Source organism: Ixodes scapularis, unplaced genomic scaffold (assembly GCF_016920785.2).
Source record: "Ixodes scapularis isolate PalLabHiFi unplaced genomic scaffold, ASM1692078v2 PGA_scaffold3__209_contigs__length_174095766, whole genome shotgun sequence".
Classification (NCBI taxonomy): domain Eukaryota; kingdom Metazoa; phylum Arthropoda; class Arachnida; order Ixodida; family Ixodidae; genus Ixodes; species Ixodes scapularis.
In genome coordinates, this window is record NW_024609868.1 from 137,092,572 (window position 1) to 137,109,812 (window position 17,241).

The 17,241-nt window shown below is 47.4% G+C and overlaps 1 pseudogene; it reads left to right on the forward strand.

The window, feature by feature from the left end:
- Positions 1 to 419: 419 nt before the first annotated feature.
- LOC121832878 lies at positions 420 to 2,169 on the forward strand (annotated as a pseudogene).
- The last annotated feature ends 15,072 nt before the right edge of the window (positions 2,170 to 17,241 follow it).

The window sequence follows — 17,241 nt, forward strand, 5'->3', positions numbered from 1 at the left end:
GCAACTGGGGCATTTATTGGGATCAAAGGCGCGAAATAAGTAAGATAACATTTATTTGAATCACGACGCGCGATATCCAAGTTGGGGATCACATAACTTTGCTAGGTCTTTCCTATGAACTGAGGAAAGAAGAGGATGAAGCCAGTAGCAGCGGCGCCCTGCCTCTTCGACCAACCTAGAACTGTTTTCAGTCGAACATTCTGACATTTTCTTCGTGATTTTTGTCTCCTTCGACGCCTAAAGTCGTCCAGACCACGCCGATACGAAATTTTCCACGGTGGGTGAATTTTTTGCCAGTTTTTCAAGATACTTTTTGCTCGACCACATCGCGGACGCATTAAGCCTTACACCATAGGCCTACCTTCCCGGTGGAGGCTCGGCGGGCTCGCTCCCGTGCGACCGCGTTTGCTTTGATTACGATGGCCATGCAAGTTACAGTGGAGAGGGAAGACATTTCTCCAGAAGAATTCCAGTGCGCCGGCTGGCAGTCGGCGTTTACCAAGCGCAAATCTTCCCAGAAGTGCCTGACCGCCGAGAGCGAGCAGCCCGCCAACAGACCAAGTGGCAGTAGCAATGGCGGCTCCCGCACTCCCGCCAGCGTGAAGAAGCGCATCGTAGCTGCCTCGAGAATGCCTCGCCTGCTGAAGGAGTACTTTAGAGTCATCGTCCGACCTCGGGGTGCCTAAACGTTAAAAATGTTAGTCAAGTCAAGGTCGTGCAGGATCTTGTGAATACGGCGGGCCTCTCTTTCATGAATGCCGCGGAAGATATCATCTGCCCCAACGCCATGCACAACATTTTGGTGGTCAGCACACCCTCAGAACACAACGCCAAGACCTATGCGGTGGTTGAAGCCATCTCCATTGGCTCAGCAATCTACGAGGTCAGCTCCTACCTCGCTGCGCCCGACAACACGTGCAAGGGGATCATAAGAAACATTGACCTGGAATTGGATCACGAGCAACTTAGAAGTCTCATCATACCGCCGAGAAACCCCAAGGCTCTCGAAGCTAGAAAAATCAAGAATTCCACCACACTCGTCATTCTCTTTGACGGTCTCAAAGTGCCAAACCACGTCATGTGCGGCCTCAGTATGCTCAGATGCACGCGCTCTGCCGAAGACAAACGGAGGTCTGCTACGCATGTGGCAGGCTCGGTCACCGAGCCGACGTATGCCCGACTCCCGAAAACGTGATCTGCAGGGGCTGCGGAGTAAATTCCCCAAGCGACCAACATGTTTGTTCACCGAAGTGCGCCTTCTGCGGGGGGCCTCACCCCACGGCCGATAAGTCCTGTAATCAGAGATAGCAAGTGCCTTACATCGTAAGACAGAGAAGAAAAGAACGACGTGACTACAACCAGGATTTTCCGCCGATGGGCTCGCTGTCTGCGCCGGCCATTCCACCCCGGGCCGGGAGTGGATCCCGGGGGCCTGGCATAACCAGGGTGCCCTCGAGAGGGCGGTCCAGGGTCCGACTACCGCGGGCTGCCTCCGGGGGCCGCTCTCGCTCCGGGGGCCGCTCACGCTCCGGGGGCTCAACGATTCGCATCCGGAAGCCTGCTGCCCAGGAGACCGGATGGGCCGATTGCGTCAAACAATCGCCGACAAAAGTAACGGGGGCAGCGCCGCCTGGGCAACACAACACCAGAATCGTACAGTTGGAAAAAGAAAACGCGGCACTGAAGGGCGCTATTGAACAACTCAGGTCAGAGATGTCAGAATTCGGGTCGGCTCGCTAGTGCGAGGCTTCGCAGTCTACGCAGGCTACGAAACCCGCCAGGGAGGAAACACCCATGAGGGTTCCCGTCGAGGCACCCTCTGAGGCACGTACGGTCAAAAAAAGGGCCCTAGCGAAGCCCGTTCGCGATGAGGGACTAGAGAAATTTCAGACTGAAATAAGGGTTATGCTCAAATCACTCAGCGAAGCGGTTGCGATGCTTAACGCTAAAGTTGGTGTCCTTGACGGCAAGTTCAACGCGCTGGAGGCCAGGGTGAACACTTTGGAGGCGAGGAGAGGGACGATGGAGTTTTGTGCTCTTGCGAACGATGAGCCTTCTCTGACCGAAAACCCGGCATCTTTTGGTGCCCAACACCTCCAAGCGGCTACACCTTGTAACATTGTACAGAATGGGCTAACTGGCATATACAGTCATGGAGGCTCATCTTAAAGCAGTTGGAATCTGGCAATGGAATTGCTGGGGTTTTCAGCGCAAGAGGACTGTCCTTCAGCAGTTAATTAGATCTCATCCGGAAACGCCACACGTCATTCTACTTCAGGAAACACTTTCTGACGCGGTCACGAAACCGAGTTACAAATCGCACGTCGCTTACGGTGAAGGAAAGAGAGGCATCTGTACGCTCGTCTCCAAAAGATGCACTTACATTACGTATGATCTTTTTTTAGACTCCAGCATTGTTGAGCACTCCTTTGTTGAAATAATTCCGAGTGGTCGGCTTAAATGTAGCATCTTTATACTCCACATCTACAGCTCACCGAAGGATCTAAAACAGAGGTTCCCACCGCTCTTTAGCAGGGCAGCTGGTAAAACCGGTGGTTCCCCGCTCATCGTTGCCGGCGACTTCAACGCCCCGCACCGAGCTTGGGGTTACTCGCGAGCAATGCGCAAGGGAGACAACCTGTGGCAGGCGGCGGCAAATCATGACTTCACGCTCGTCACGGACCCGGCGTTCCCGACCAGGATCGGCAACTCATGTTCGAGGGACACCACGCCGGATTTGAGCTTTGTCAAGAACGTCGGGGCTGTGTCTTGGCACAGTCTAAACGAAGCTTTAGGCACTGATCACAAAATACTTGCCACTTGCATAAACGTGAAGAGCAAACCGCTTAAGGAATTTACCATCACGGACTGGGATCAGTTTCGCAAGAGCAGAGAGGAGCGGGCACTGATCCAGGACTCGTCTATCGACCTATGGCGCTGGGCGACGCAGCTCAAAGGAGACGTCAAATCGCGTCAAAGACGGTCCAGACGGACCTAGAGGTCGATAGCATGGACAACCGCCTCGCACACCTTCTGGAGGCAAAAAAGTCGCTTCTCAAGAGGTGGAGGGGGCAGCGACTCAACCGCAGGCTCCGCAAGAAGATTGCGGAGCTTAACCAAACCATCGAAGACCACCACCAATCCCTCACCAGACAGCAATGGGACGAGGTGTGCAACTCGGTCGATGGTCAAATGCGAGTCGGCGGTAAGTGGAATCTACTCAAGCACCTGCTGAACGAGTCCAACTCCAACTCCAATCAGAGTCAGGTAATCAGCAGAGTCCTCCACGAAACCAGGCAGTTCGAGATGGAAGACACCATCTTGGACGTGCTGACAAACAAATACCTACCTATCGGTACCTCGAGCCCGTCGGATTACCCGTCCTATAAGGCCCCCCCCCCCCCCTGCCTGGATCTCAACGAGCCTTTCACGGTCAACGAGGTCACGGAAGTTCTCCAGAACCTCAACGGTAGATCGGTCCCGGGCCCGATGGCATCTCCAACAGGGCGCTTCGAAACTTGGAAGACGGCTCCATTGAATTTCCAACTGATGAAATCAACCGCATTTTGGAGCAGGGATCCGTCCCAGCCCAAGCAGCACCAGAAAGTGAATTTCGATCGGCCGACGGTTGGCCAGTGTCTGGACAGCTTGGACACTTTAAGTGCTTGGCCACCGGAGGCATAAACAAGGCCGGCAAGGGTCCGGCCACAAACTAGTTGTTTTTAGCTTGTCCGCCGGAGACATAAACACTGCCGGCAAGCGCCTGGCCAAAAGTGCTCGTTTTCAGCTTGGCCGCCGGAGACATAAACACGGCCGGCAAGTGTTTGGCCAGCAGTGGTGATTTTCAGCTTGGCCGCCGGGGACATAAACACGGCCGGCAAGTGTTTGGCCAGAAGTGCTTATTTTCAGCTTGGCCGCCGGGGACATAAACACGCCCGGCAAGTGTTTGGCCACAGGTGCTGATTTTCAGCTTGGCCGCCGGACGCATAAACACGGCCGGCAAGTGTTTGGCCAGCAGTGCTGATTTTCAGCTTGGCCGCCGGAGACATAAACACGGCCGGCAAGCGTTTGGCCAGCAGTGCTGATTTTCAGCTTGGCCGCCGGAAACATAAACACGGCCGGCGAGTGTTTGGCCAGAAGTGCTGATTCTCAGCTTGGCCGCAGTGGACATAAACATGGTCGACAAGTGTTCGGCCAAAAGTGCTGATTTTCAGTTTCTCCGCAGGGACACCCATAATCTAAACTTTCATCGCGTTGACGAAACTTTGGCATAACGACGGGCAGCGAGAGAAGCATCATGAGCGAGTGGTTGGCAGGATATTAGTGCGTGCATCGCGCGAACACTGTTAGCGCAACCAAACGATCACCGTTTTATTCAGTTTTCTTTTCGTTAGACTTGAAAGGCTATTGTCTTAACTAGCACTGTCGTGCGATATGTTCATTTGGAACATTACTAGAAGTGGGAAAATAGTGTGCCCGTCGTTGTTCTATGAAAATTAAATACAAAAGCAGCGCCGACGTCATCTTCGCGCTAACAATACCGCTCTGTCGCTGCGCGGCACTCTTAGCGCGAATACCACATCCGCGATTTTTTCGGTTAGCGCTCCACATATATACTTCCCAACTGCACTCGAAGAAAAAAAAAGTTGTAGTCGGGTGCATCGGGCGCACATGCTCCCCTTTCCTGGAAGACGCACCCTCCGTTACCCAGCCAGTGTACCTGAATACCGACCATAAGCCCCCTTCTCTACCTTAAAAACCTATAGATGTATCAATGCACTCAGCTTAGTAAACCGCCACGCTAGCCACGCACCCCGATCAGCTTGTGCTTGAATCTGATAAGATTGGATATTTCAGGCTTTGTGTTTTGGAAGAGCCTAAACAAGACGTCCCTCATATATTGATTAAACTTAAGCTAGTCTCAGTAATGTTTTAATTAGGTGCTAGGATACTGATTTTCTGATCCAAGGAAAGCTAACAGCTTCGGTTAAAACCACAACGGAAACGTTCAAAATCGAACCACACGTAAAAGAAAAAGAAAATGAACATCTCGACCAAGATGTGCAGGACGCTGGTTTTGTTGTTAACAACGTGGTTGTTGGCGGGTGGTGGGCAACGCCGTGACGCTATCGACGCTATCGTGGTGATTGACGCCAGTGATGCTCGGCCGTACTACACAGTAAACGTTTTTACACCTTTAAGGGTGTAACAGGGGTGTTTTAGCAACTTACACCCTCGGCTACACCCTTTTAACACCCTAAAAACTAGGAATACAACCTCATATTTTACCGAAAATTTGCTGTTTCGTGTTACACCCTACATTTAGTGAAGAATGTGAGAAGGGTGTAGAGGAGGGTGCTAAATAAATAATGTGAAATGGTTTTGAAAAGCTTATACATGGCTCTGTACATAATGTACAGGTAAGATTTCTGCTTGAAAAGCAACAGTTGTTAGCAGTCTAGTTTCTTATAGTGTCAGTTGTAATTCATGCAAATAGCTGATAATAAAGTGCCTCTTTTGCATACAATTTTTATGTTTGCAAACAATATTTTATATATGAGTTTAATTTTCTTACAAATCACTCCATGCTCAGAAATCGGAAAGTAGGGTGAAATGCTCTATACTAGCATTTTTTACAAATATTTATTGATGGAAGTGTACAGTAAGAAGATCAGTTAGTCTCGAGTTTATATCTGGCAACATGAAATCAAAATATTGTGAAAATGTTTGACAAATATTCATGACATGCTGCTAGAACCTGTCCCATGACCATGTCAACCCCAGTAAAATATTCATTTGAGAATATGGTGACATGCACAAAAGCTCACACACATAAAGAGGCAAATCCCATAATAAACCAGTCCGAGACATCCCATAAAAAATGGCCTATGGTCGTCTATGGGAAATTCAATGGGAGGCTATCACCCCCAGTAGATTTGCATGGTCGGCCTTAAAAATTTATAGATACAGCTACAGCCAGCTATAGAAAAGTTTAGGGCCTTGTGGCTAAAGTCTCAGGGCTATGTTTCAATAACAACAACAACAATAATAATAAGAATAATAATAATAATAATCAATAAGTTAGTTTTAACAGTGTCCAGGGACATCAAATTGTTCTTCTTGCGGGCGCAGTGCAATAGAACGCACAAACAGACGCTTGCGCGCTCGCAGTCGCACACATACACGCGCGCACGCACGTACACACGCATGCACACGCGCAATCCCACGCCCGCGCGCAGAGGCACACGCACGCACAACCAGAAACGCACACGCGCATGCACGGGGACATATCCACACGCGCGCGCACCAACACACGCACGGCCATGCACACACACACACACATACACGCAAACAATTACGACGAAGGAAACGTTGCTTAAGTTAGTTTCGGTTTCGGTTTACACAAAAAAGAAACAACCTGAAGTTTAAATAAAACCTAAGATTTACTCACTTTTTGTAATATTTTACATTATTATTTTAGTGACATTTTTATTGTTGCTAATATAATAATATTTCGCTTAGTATCGTTCTAAAAAGATTAACAATAAATAAAAAGGAAAAGAGACTCTTAAAGGCTGCGCAAGACCATCGCTATCGCAATCAGCTTCCGTTGGGCTCGGTTGAATGATTGTTGAAGTTCCAGAGGCTTCGGAAATTTCCTTTTTTTTACGTTTTAGCCGTTTTAGTGGATATTTTAAATATCTTCCTTACGAATACCGTGTTCAAGAATAACAATCGGTGACTGAGAGCTGAGAGACGCTGCCTCTTGCCAACGCCCGTAAGTTCAGAACCGGCCATGCACGACTCGTGCAAACGCCGGTTAGCAACTTTCTTTTGTTTCTGCGAAGTGGGCTGCTGTTTCAAACTTTGTCGTGTACCGTGCGCTTGCTAAGCTATGCTTGATTCTAACTATGCTTCTGCCCTGTGTTATTTCGTTATTTGAAAAGAGCGTATCTTCTTCAAAATCTGTGGCTCGCTCCGCAGTGTGAGAAAGATTCCCGCGCGGCGGAACCGTGCACACTAAACATTATAACACCCATAATCGTGTAAAAAGGGTGTAAGTTAGGAAAAACACCCTTCTTACACTTCATTTACACGATATTTGAATATCGGTGGGTGTAAAAAGGGTGTGCTGATGTTTTTCATCCCTTCCACACCCTTTTTACGACCTCGCTTATTGCGATGGCGTCTGAAATCGTGTAAAAAGGGTGTATGGGCGAATTATACGCCCTGTATTAACACGGTGTGAAAGGGGCGTTATGGTGATGCCAGTCTAATACACCCATGATTTCATATCCGTTAATGCTTATTGCTTTGCTGAAACTGTTGCTGATGTACGGCGGTATAAACATCCAGTATAATTAATCGCTACACGAAGTCGCGTATGGTTAGGAAGTGATGGAGTATAGTTTTTGCAACTCCGATCGAACTCTTCGTCCGAGAGGAGCCGAAAATTACGTGTCGCGTGTGCGTCAGTTTCATCAGTTCAACTTCGACTTAAAAACAAAACATCTTCACTCGCAAAAGATGAACGAAGACGTGTCAATATACAACCCAAACAGCACACAGCATTGATCATAGGATCACATAGGATCAAATATGAAAAATTGCGCCGTTACCATTTTGGTCCAGCCAATATCTGTGAAAAAAAGGATGGGTCGCGGCGACGCCATCCTGACATACCGTAGGCGATGCCGTTTTTGGTTGAGCGTCAAGATTCCCGCATGAATGGCCTATGCCGGCGAGGTATGTCTATTTCTTAACCGCCTAAAATCCGACGTTAAAAAAGAAAAGAAAAACAGGATGAAGCAAAACGGAATCTGCTTACTTTTAACCAGAGAAAGACCTCCTGTGCTGAACCACTGAACAAACTATGGGCCGTGGCGCCCTCATTTCGTGTATTACAAACTCACCTGACTGGCCCTCGCACTACTTATAGCACCTTCACTGAGATTTTATTTTTGTGTGTAGTTCTAACGAAACAATTCCGCAAGACAATCGAAAGTGCCGAATTTATGACACCCCGGCTATAGTACGCGATCCTTAGTTGACACCAAAATATCTAGCCTCCCGACGCTTTTTTTTCCTTTTCTTTTTTCTTTTTTCGTACGGGTGAAATTGCATCTCTTGTTTCATGCGTTCGAATTTGTTTTGTGTTATTTATTTCGTGATTTCGCGATCGGCATCAGAGCACGCACGCCACTGCGTGAAGCAAGTCCTGACGTGTCCCATTTTGCGACCCTCCTTGGGCAGCCCAGGTGGCTTATACAAAGCCGCAGAGGGAGATTAGCTGCTTTGTCCACCCCTCTTTGACCTCGTCTTCTGATAAGCCTCCACACCTTCTTTTGTGTCTTCGTGTGGCTGTGAGCGAGTGCGAAGGCCGCTTCTAGCAAATCAGAGGGGTGGTGTGTAACACGTGACCGTTCTCCGTGGGACAGGGACGCTTGGACTATAATATGTCACGTGACTCGCTCCGACGCGCTGATGGGCTCACTGGGGCCGAAGTCTTTGCCGTATTCCAAATTACGGTGAGTGTAGGGGCCACGTAGGTCCGGTTTCTAAAAAGCTTCCGTCAGGCGTCAGTGTTCTTCTGTTTTTCGTGCGTTGCAGTCGCAGCCGTGGTTTTTCGTCTTGAACGGCCGGAATACGTTCATACTAATTTTTTGGTAATATTTGTGAATTTCGTCGGAGTCCATAGAATTATTGTGCTGTGTTTGTTGGACGCGTTTCGACAAAGAACTAACTGCTCGTCGGCGCTCGTGAGACTTCCGCTGATTGTGATCGACCGCCTTCATCCTCGACATTGTGTTTGCGTAGTTTTGTGCTGCCCTAGTCGGATTGTGCATCTATCACGACAGAGAGCTGCTCATCGGCGACGGCGAGAGTTCCGTTGAATGTGAGCAACCGCCTTCATCCTGGACGTTGTGTTTGCGAATTTTTCTGTGGTGCCCGAACCGGATTATGCAACTATCACGGATTACATGAGATCGGTGTTTTATTTGTAAGTACTCTGCAAGCATGCTTCTGGTAGTAGTCCTGCTTCCGTCTCAATAGACCATTTTACTGTTTACAAGCATCAACTGCTGCTTACGCCTCAATCAACTCCCGGTCGTTCCGTCTCTGCCAGCCTGTCGAGTTTTGCCTACGTCAGCAGGGCTAGAAAGCTTTAAAGTAGGTTTAGGCGAAGGAAAGCCTTATTTAAAGTTTGAGTGCATTTATTTTAAGCCTCTAAGAATTTTGTAGCTTTGTCACAAAATCTTAACACTAGGTCACAAATGCCAGCATTTGAGGTTTGACATGGGTTTCTCGCGAATTCGCGAAAGAAGAAGATGAGGTCCATGCACGTTTTTTCTGGATTCAAAAAATAAAGTGTTCCACATGTTTCAATTTGTTAGCAATCATTTCTCCGTAAATACTTTTTGATGAAGTGCTGTGTTACACATTTAGTATAACTTCTTGTAGCTGAATGAAGTGAGAGTTACTGCGCAGGCGAGCTGGTGAAGGATCATGGTGAAAAAAACCCAAGACTAGGACAAAAAATCGGGACAACACAACACGTCTCAAGACATTTTGAGGCAGTATTGTGTTTTCCCAATTTTTTTGTCACTAGTCTCGGGGTTTACCCACCATGCTCTTCTAGCTGCAGTACACGTTTTTGGTAGGGTGTACTGCTGCCATCACACCCTAATAAATAGGTGTAGAGCAGAATCACTCCTTTCTGTGTAGGGTGTAAGGGATTACACCGGTTTTTGAGGGTGTGAGAAATAACACCATTTTTCTAGGGCGTTTTTGTACACCAATAAGGGGGTGAGTTGTGACCCATGCCATTTACACCAATAAGGGCGTGAAAATGTTTAGTGTGTGGGCATGTTCTGGGCGCCGTCGTGCGGCGCTCGTCCGACGACGCTTGTGCGGAGCGTTCAAGTGCCGTCTGACGGCAGTTCAAGCATTCAGTCGCCGTCCCAAAGTGTTAATCACAGGTCACGCTAGTTCTGACGTCTTGTCCTAACAGCCGCTCGCCACCGATTTGTTTCATAAAGCGGGAGCGTGAAAAACGTTACAAGAGCGAGCATGCAGCATGATTTTTTGCATATTCTAATGCCTGTGCGTTGAGACGCGCGGTCTCTTCGTCATATTTCCGAGGGTAAAAGCGCTAAAAACAAAGGACAAACAACGCCCTGTGTTGTTTGTTTCTTTTAGTTGTCCGTTGTTTTTAGAGCTTTTACCTTCGGAAATTAGGTCTCTTCGCGTTTACCGAACCGGCACACTTTTTAAGTTTGCGATTGTGTGATGCAAAAAATAAAAGGAGTTTAGATGTCACGTTTTTTAGTAGTGGCGAAAGCCCTTACAAAAAACAGAGCAGCTAGAAAAAGCAAAAACATGAAAAAAGGCGGAAACAATTAACTAATGTCAAACCTGAATATTTGATGGCGTTCAAAGACTACCACCGCACCAACTCGCCCGGTTATTCTTTCTGTCAAAGAATAATAGCCAATAGTAATAAACAAATAAATGCCAACTATTAATTGGTTACAAAGTCGTAATTGGTGCAGTGCAGCCCTACCCTACTCTACTCTTTTGGTGATATCAGGTAATGTGTAAATGTATAGGGCAGTTCATAGCAACCATTTATGCCCGACCCATTATATTGAGATTTTTCTTTATATAAAAGTTATATAAAAAAGGTGCTCTTCCTAAATTAAGCCGCACCACTGAATGTACAATAGCGTGTAACGTTTATGTATGTTCTCAGAAAAAGAAAAGGATGCATTAAAAAAAGGCCAATCATTTTGTTTCCTCTCTGTTGGAGCTTCTTTCACGTACACGCAAAATATGGGTGTCTACGTCTAAAAGAGTGGAATTGACATTTCCTGCAGGGCTGGAAGGCCTGACTCAGTTTGGCTAGCAGCTTGAAACCTATGGGAACCTGGGAAACTTAACCACAAGAGTGAGAGTGACACCCGCCTTGCACTTCCTGAACGATGGCACCATGAGGAAGGGGGAGCTGCCCTAAAGTGAATGCAATAGCACATGGGTCGTTCCAGCGAACCCCTATACAGATGATACCAAGCAGAAAATTATTAATAAATCTGTTATTAAAAACATGGAATGTGAATGGCACGGACAAGAAGGAGGAGATCAACACAGCGCTGTGTTGTGTTCATATCCTCTGTTCCCATATTCTTCATGATTTCTTTTCATTAATTGTCTACTAACTAGTCTAATCATCAGCACTAGTCAATAAAAGTATGCTGCTATTTATTAGTATCCATTAACACGGTGCTTGAATCCTACAGTCATCCTACAGTTGAATCCTACAGTCATTTATTAATAAACAAAAACGAGGGTGCAAGCTAGCCAAACAGGCAAACAAATAATTTATTAAAGACGGGTTCTCTGAAGGATGACACAAACGCAGAGAAGTATCAAACACAGATGAGTATTAATGGGCAAAAAATGAATAGGCGACCCAAAAAAGAAAACGTAGGGGAAGACATGAAGTCAGTTTTTACAATTTCTCTTCTGCTTGCCACCACTTTACAAAGGGAATTCCTTCCTGTGACTTACAGCGTTTTACTGTTCACAACCCCTGACATACCCAAGGACAGTAAACATAAAAAAGCAACCTACTAACATTTGGGTAAATGTGATTGAACAAACAACAGGGAATGCCTTGAGCTTTCAACATAGGAAATAAAAAAATATGCACAACATCAAGATTTAAAAAGACGGACGCATCACACCTGTTTCTAACAAAAATATAGGCCAAGAAACTTCTTCCACTCAATGGCAAAACACAGGGAAGGCACTAATAGATTTCTAGGTTTCATCATTGTTAGTGATTCTTTCAGTATACCCTTGTGGTCACTCTCTTTAGTCAAAATTATTTCATCATCATCATCATTCATTAAATCATCATCACAGTTGTGTTTTTTTAAGGGGTACGGAAACACAAATTGAAATATTCAAATTTCGTTCGGAAGTGAATCAAGTATGAGGGATAATAACCGTAAATGATAATCGCACGTTTGTATTTTGAACGACTGGCTATATTTTTCGTTCCAAACGGTGCACTCGAGCAAGCGCTCGAAGAGAAGCGAACGGAGAGCGCGATGCGTCATGGGATATCCGGCGCAAACAAAACCAGAAAGAAAAGATTCCCCGCGTTCGTGGAGTAGCAAGGCAGGCGTGGTTATCAGCTTTGCCCTTGGTGGCGCTGGCAGCGTTGTGGTGGTGTCAATAGCGTCAGCGCGTTACAACCGAGCCGTTCGAAGTACCCGTGGCGTGACGAGCGTGTGGCTGGCCCACGTGGGCTGGCCCAAGGAGCACGTAGCTTCCACAACACAGTCAGCTTAGGGCTGAACGGGGTGGGGAAAGCAACTTTTGTTCGAGTTTTGAGCGACGGGCTAATCTTCTAGGGGGAGAATGGCTGTTGCCGGTTGCACGCACGAGGGTCCGGGAATGAGGGGAGTCCTTCCTTTCCGTCTACTTGGACCGTTTGGTACAATGCGCGATTTGTGTGTTGAGCCAGACGCGCGTAGGAGAGAATTGATAAGCGAAGCGTGGGTTGCCTGCAATCCTCTGAGACAAACAAAACATGTCACTTGATCTCCAAACAGAAAAGCTTTACATGCTTCGTTTGTGGCAGACCATGATGTTCACAATGGTTCAGCCATGCAGTGCGATGCTTGGGGCCATTGCTTGCTCATTTAGAGTTCGAGAAAGGGGGGTGCCGTAGCACTTCCCAATTGCCCACGGGGTTATGATGTGGCTTGCAAGGAGCTCTTTTGTATTACTTCATGATGTGAGTTGTGTTTAGTGTGACTCAATATTTCTTTATCACATGCCTCGTATGTGGTGATGTGGCAATCCCTCTAAGTGAAGAAAGTGTAAATGTGTTCAGTAAACATGATAAGCTGTAAATCACGTAATAATAATATAAGAATATGCAATACCATATATGATTTTTGTACAATTTACAAGTTATGATATGTGTATTGGACACATTCCAATGAAATGTTCACTGGGGTCTATACTTCATTTCACCCTTCGTCCGAGCGCGGCGGACGCTACCAGCCAATCCAGCGTCGAGAGAGCGTCATGTGACCTTGTACTCCACATAACCAAAACGTCGCATGACACCCTCCCGGCGCCAGATTGGCTGGGGTGGCCCAGCATCCACTGGGCCACCCCAGCAGGTGCTCATTTCATGCCAAGCACCCTTTACCAAGGGTGTTAGCAAGCACCCTTCATGAAGGGTGCTTGCTTGAACGCCATAAGGGTGTTAGCCCAGGGACAAACTGATTTACACCCTTAAGTGTGTAAAAACTTTTACTGTGTACTCAAGGCTTCTCTTTCCCATTAGTGCCAGTAAGCTTGTGTAAAGTGAAAAGTATTGTAACCGAACAGTAGAGAGTTTTAGTAGATCGCTCCCATGACTCCGATAACGATACCCGATACTCCGCTACCGCCTCCCTTGCGCATCCATAATACCGTTATCGGGGCTATCGGAGGTATCGGAACGATCTACTAAAACTCTCTATTGTTGCACTGTCCCTTCACCTAAAGCTACTTCTTTTTATTTTTTTTTTACTGCTGCACTACCGGGGGATCTTAATGGTGGGACAACATACCATCCCTGAACCCACGACGAATGGAATGGTGGTCGCAACCAGCGTCGTAAGACTTAGTACTCAAAAAGTCCAATAAATATTGAGCAGCCTTGCATGAGCTTCGCGTGTCATTACTATGTAAAAGTTTTCTGGGGTTGAGTTCTCAAACTTGACCTCCCGAAACTCTTGACAGTCTTCTGAGCAACACCCAAATTTTCTGGCGGTCCGTGATAAATTATGTATTAAGTGTATAACTACAGCCACTTTCGGCCAGTGAATGGCCGGAAGTCAATGGCTAGTGGCTGGCCAAACGTGAATGGCCAGTGGCTGGCCGAAAGTGACTGGCCTTAGGTGAATGGCAAGTCACTGGCCTAAAGTGAATGGCCAGTCACTGGCCAAATATGAATGGCCAGTCATGGCCAAAGGTGAATGGCCAGTCTCTGGCCTAAAGTGAATGGCCAGCCACTGGACAAAGGTGAATAGCCAGTCACTGGCCTAAAGTGAATGGCCAGTCACTGGCCTAAAGTGAATGGCCAGCGACTGGCATAAAGTGAATGGCAAGTCACCAGACGAGGACGAAAACACTGCTATTGCCGAGCACTTTGGCCAAGCTTGGGCCATCGAAATCTGGTTGGCCATAGTACACTTGCCAGCGATGGCCCATTCACAACGGGCTGCTTGGGAGAGTCCTGGAAGACGACGACGGTCGTCCTGATCCCCAAGCCCGGTCGGCCTCCGGGGCTAGCTAACCTCAGACCCATTTCCCTTACGTCCTGTGTGGGCAAGGTGGCGTAGCACTTTATACACAACCGCATCTCAAGGCACATCGAGGGAAAGAATCTCTTCCCGTACAACATGAATGGTTTCCGCCCGTCCCTGTCTACGCGGGACGCAATGAAGCTACTCAAACACCAAATTTTTAACAGGAAGACGAGGGATGTCAGGGCTATCCTAGGACTTGATTTAGAAAAAGCCTTCGACAACATCACCCACGCGCACATCCTGCACTCCATTTCAGAGCTCGGACTAGGCGACACGTTTCACAAGTTTGTTCGTTTCTACGATCCAGGAAAGCCACGCTCATGATTGGCGATCTTAGATCCGACCCCGTGGAGCTGGGCCCGAAAGGTACACCGCAGGGTGCGGTAATCTCCCCGCTCTTGTTCAACATTGCCATGTGCAAGCTATCTAAACAACTCTCCACAGTTGAAGCCATCAATCACACTCTCTACACCGACGACATCACAATCTGGTATGTCGGCGGTAGGGAGGGCGAGGTCGAAACTGCCCTTCAGGAAGCCCTTGACCAAACAGAACACTTTCTCACCAACACGGGCCTTAAAGGGTAACTGCCAAGAAAACAAAGTTTTTTAAAGCCTAATTGGGACAAGCATGTCACAAAACAAATGTTCCGCGAAATAAAATTATTTTTTTGGCAATATTTTCGTTACAGGACGTAATTTAGTCGGAGTCAGAACACCTTCACATTTGAAACTCCCGCTCTTTCGACCCCCGCGGAGGAGAACTACGCCCCGCCCCTCACTCTAGGATTTGCTCTTTTTTGTTGACTTGGCTGCTGAGTTGAACGACGCAGCGTCTCGACCACTGTGGTCTCGACTTCCGGTAAGATCTGGCAACAACGTCAAGAACGCAAGCTAAACATGGCGCCAGTATTGTTTTGGTTGGGCTTTACACGAAAAGCTGCGGGGTTTGCGAGCACATAGCGAAGACGTGACCGGAGAAGTGCCCCTGTGATGTTCCCGGAAGACGGAAAGTATCATTCGTAATCGTCGTGTGTGCTTTGAAAGCAAAGGGAGTCACAGGGTCCACGAGTGTGCAACCACAAGCCAACGTTCACGACAGCGCTGCGTTGACTTTGGCGATCTCGTTCTGTTTGGTGCAACACGGCGATGCGACAAAGAACTGAAACGTTCGTGGTGTGTGTGGTGCAGTGCTTGGAAGTAGACACCCAACATGGAGCGCAAATTGGCTCTTGTGGGGTTGAGGTTAAACAGGTTCAGTCCCGTCGTCGTCAGCTGATCCAGTCAAACTGGTCCGGGAGGACGCAGCGAGCGTTTTTAAAAGTAAATCTTCCTTCGTTCCGTTTCAAAATGTGGAAGGAAGATTCCCGACGCATACCGTGAGTAAAAAGCTGCGGGCGTTTTCAACAAAATTACGTCGTTTAATTCAAGAATGAACTCCGAATTGTTGTCCTAAATCTGCCGTTTTTATGCTTCGTGTTGGACTGCGTTTGCACAGCGATGTGTTGCGCTCATCGTGCGGTATAAATAAATTTGGGCAAGATTTCCTACCTGCCCACAGATGCATGAACTGAGACCAGTTTTTACGTAGTGAACATAGTGCTTTTTTATATTTTTTTTTTATTTTGGAAAGAGGTGTTTTACATTTATTACGGTACAATCACTTGCAAGTTCAGAAATTGGGGAGGGCGAGCAAGCTTTCCGAACTTTGTCTCTTTGCTCTCTTGCACTGCCCCTACCTTCAAGTTTCAGTAGACATACCTACAAGCAGGTACAAACTGCTCTAAAGCAGGTAAAAGGCTGGGAAGTCGGGACGGGGCGGACTCCGTGTTTTGCGCGTTTCGTAAGGTGACTGGGAAGTGCTTTCGCTTGGTATGCGGAAAATGCAACCGATTCCGTTATGCCCGTCGTTTGCGTCTCTCCAGCAAAACGAATACGATAATCTACAAATCCGCGATCACAAGCCAAGATTTACGATAACAGTGCATATTCATTCAAACAATTTACGTAATATGGTTCGAAAGCCGAAAAAAAAATATGTCGCTAACGCAGAATTCGAACGTCCGAGGGCTTCTGCCGACAGCTATTACGTAGTCACCTGGCTGTGCCAGGTTTTTTACGTAACAGCTGTGTCTGTTCGCGGCCGTTCGATGCACCCGGGGCACCCGGTTCGAATCTCGACGGCCTCCGAAGCGATATGACAAGAACGTAACTGGACACGTTTTTCGCTACGCGAACGCTCGATTGCCTCCAGCCAAACAGCATTCCTTTCGGGGCGACATGGCTCCTGGAAGGCTCGCTGTCAGAATCACTCATCTGACATCTCCGAATAGTCAGCATTTGCACGCGCAAGCGCAAAAAAACAAAAACAAAAAAAAAAACACGCTAAGCAAGCAAAGAGGAAAACGAAAGAACCGCGCTATGAAAGCCAAAACCCCGCGTCGCTTCCTATCAATAACACCTGCGACAGCTGCTAAACACACACTACTTCACTTCAAGAAGTCTCACTCAAGCACCTGGGTCAGCACGAAACACTGATCACTTCGGCGAAACGATTAGTCGAGGTAGGCGAGACAGCGGGTGCGGAGACTTCGGCAACCATGAAAGAATGGCGAAGCTTTTGTTTGTTATGGTATGAATTCAAACGGAAGTGCCCGTCTTGTAAACCTTTTGTGAAGAATAGTAACTCTCATCGCATGGGTTATTCTTTAAACGTAAAAATATGCCGCTTAAAAGGAAATTGCACCATATAACAAAGGTTTAACTACCAAGATCTAAGCTGTCAAACTCATAGCCAATGAGAAGTATAGCTGCCGATTGGGATTCAACGTCACGGAATCCCTACTTCGTGGCGCGCGATTTAAAAC